The sequence below is a fragment of the Peromyscus maniculatus genome, chromosome 1, assembly GCF_049852395.1.
Source record: "Peromyscus maniculatus bairdii isolate BWxNUB_F1_BW_parent chromosome 1, HU_Pman_BW_mat_3.1, whole genome shotgun sequence".
Taxonomy (NCBI): Eukaryota; Metazoa; Chordata; class Mammalia; order Rodentia; family Cricetidae; genus Peromyscus; species Peromyscus maniculatus.
In genome coordinates this window covers 25,511,675-25,514,596 of record NC_134852.1, presented here as the reverse complement: position 1 = coordinate 25,514,596, position 2,922 = coordinate 25,511,675, and the positions used below count along the sequence as shown (strand labels likewise).

The 2,922-nt window shown below is 44.1% G+C and overlaps 1 pseudogene; it reads right to left on the bottom strand.

Annotated features, from left to right (window-relative positions):
* Positions 1-1,891: 1,891 nt before the first annotated feature.
* LOC102926764 (COMM domain-containing protein 8 pseudogene) lies at positions 1,892-2,641 on the bottom strand (annotated as a pseudogene).
* Positions 2,642-2,922: the final 281 nt, after the last annotated feature.

Genomic DNA, 2,922 nt, shown 5'->3' with positions numbered 1-2,922 from the left:
TGACTGTGCATCTCTCTGATCGACGTCCACACCTCAGGTCCCCCTGGTCCCTAGGGCTCTGGCTGATGTGACTTCTGGCTGTGCAGACCTCCAGGGTCACACTGGGAAATCCTGGTGGAGGTCCAAGCTGGGGTCCAGCCCCCACTTCTTGCTTTGTGATAACTGGTCAGTGGCACATTCATTTGTCCTGGAGCAGAGGACGGCCAGGTGTGAGGGGCGGGTAGGGTGGGGATGGAGAGATGGCTGCCCCCTAAGAAGCCTGCTTCCTGGCTCTGGCTTTCTCAGCTACCATTTTGTCTTCTTAAGCACTGGTCAGAGAAGGCCCTGCCCAGTGACCTTCACCCTCAAAGGAACCCCAGTTCCTGAGCCCCTGCCTTGTGCCCTCATCTATCATAGACACACAGGTGGTGACTGAGTCTTGGTCCTGTCCTTAGGCCATGAGAGAGAAAAACTCACTAAGAGACAGGAAAGAGTCCGTGTAGCCAGGGGTCTGTGGGAGCCTAGAGGGGACATCTGACTCAGCTGATGGACATCTGAAGGTCGAATCGGAAAGGACAGCAGTTAGTGAGTAGAAAAGTCACTGTCAGGACTATTTAGGTAACTCTGTCTAATATGCCTTAAAAAAAATAAAGCATACAATACTTTCTTTTTATTTTTTTTATTTTTTTAATTTTTTAATTTAATTTAATTTTTTTTAAACCAGACACTTTTATTTGTTCAGAATGCTTATTTGTAAAGTTAGCTGAGATGAAAAATGGCTTGTATTACAATTAATTTGTTACCATCCAAAAGCTCAAATTCCATTTTAAGTATGTATAAAAACAAACTTGCATGTGAATAATATTATGTACACCACGCCATCAATGACAGCTTTCTCTTTTTCCTTTTTTCTCAGACCATAGTCTCCTGAGGAGGTGGGGATGTGCAGAATAATAATGTTATTTTCATTTTTTTGTAGTTTATGTTTTAAGTTCATAAAATTCATAAATCTCAAATTATTCACACAAATTTTAAATATTTTCTTGTTCATGTCTGATAACAGACTTTACAACTTAAAATCTTTTCTTTGCAACAGGAAAAGACATGCAGCCTCCGGAGTTACATATGCAGCTTATATAGGCTTTAAAGCATTATTTTCCAAAATCACTAATTATATACTCATAATACATGGATTGCTACTCGCATTCAAGCAACAGTCCTGTATGTCTGTGCTTTGTGTGTTTACATTACTCTAGAACTTATTTTTACCTTTCAATAAGGCGTTATCTATAGATTTCTCAACTATTTAATAAACGAGACAAAACAATCATTGTAAAAACACAAACTGTGTGAGGAATCTGGATGCAGACATCCGCGGCTAGGCCCCTGGTGGATCGCTGGGAGTCTAATTAGCGAGAAAGAGGAGGGTTTATATGAGCGAGAATTGTTGAAACCAAGGTTGGATAAAGCACAGGGCAAATAACCAAACGAATGGAAACACATGAACTATGAACCAAAGGCTGAGGGGCCCCCAACTGGATCAGGCCCTCTGAATAGGTGAGACAGTCAGATTGGCTTGATCTGTTTGGGAGGCATCTAGGCAGTGGTACCAGGTCCTGGGCTCGTTGCATGAGTTAGCTGTTTGAAACCTGGGGCTTATGCAGGGACACTTGGCTCAATCTGGGAGGAGGGGACTGGACCTGCCTGGACTGAGTCTATCAGGTCGATCTCAGTCCTCGGCGGAGACCTTGATCTGGAGGAGGTGGGAATGGGGGGTGGGCTGGGGGAAGGGGAGGGGGCAGGAAGGGGGAGAACAAGGGAATCTGTGGCTGTTATGTAGAACTGAATAGTATTGTAAAATAAAAAAAATAATAAAATAAAATTAAAAAAAAAACACAAACTGGGACTTCAGCTTTTTCATCTTTCATTCTATGCCTTTCCTATCAGCCATACAGTTTCCTGTTCTTTAGGGTTGCTGACAGATTTTCATCTCTGTCATCTCAGCATTGCTTCCTGCTCAGCCTGCTGCAGCATCCACCCTCTGGACACAGCATTGGCTCTGCCACAGTGCAGCAGTGACATCTGGCAGTGTTGAGAGTCACCATCTCCAGTTATTTTAACTGCAGGACCACCTTATTAGCTGCCTCCAAGGAAGTGATTAGATTCTGTAGCTCCTCTTTACTCATTTCAACGGAGTGTGGTTTCACGTCACCGTTTTCCTTCACATCCAGACGAAGGTTTAAAAGCGGCGTCTGTAAAGTGGCGATCTTGTCACTAGAAAGCGCGAGCTTTAACTGCCAATCAAGATCCTGTAGCTGCGCACAAGAAATATCAACGATTTCTCCTAACGGGGTTTGCTTGATCTCATTTTTCCTACTCTTCAAGCATTTCTTAACAGCTTCTCGATGACATGAATTCAGTTGGTTCAATTGCTGGAGTGTCTCTTCATCTGAGAAGTTTTTGCCCACGACAGCTTTGAAAAACACGGTAACATCTTCCAGAACATGCTTCCATTCGGTTGAATCCCAAAGGCTGTGATAACCCTGGTGGGCAGGATAGGCTCGGCCACACATGCTGTTAATTATTCTGTGAAGCAGCGGGGCGCCCCACTCTGAGGCAGCTTCTGCAGTCGCCACAGCGGCGTCCCCTCTTCCGCCTCCATCCCCGAGAACCAAGCATACAATACTTTCTTAAGTGCTGTAGAATGCTCTGGACTACACACTTATTTTGTTTGTTTGTTTACTTGTTTTTTATTTTGATTTTGCTTGTCTGAGTCATAGTCCTGGACACCTGTACTAGAACAGGACTCTGACTAGTGACACTAGGGATCATAGATAAATTCCCTTCAACAACCGTCATCCAGTTACTCACTTCCTAGCCTTGGGAGACATCTCTGTTACCTCCCTGCTGGATGTAAGTTATACCTGCAGGGTAGCCTGGATG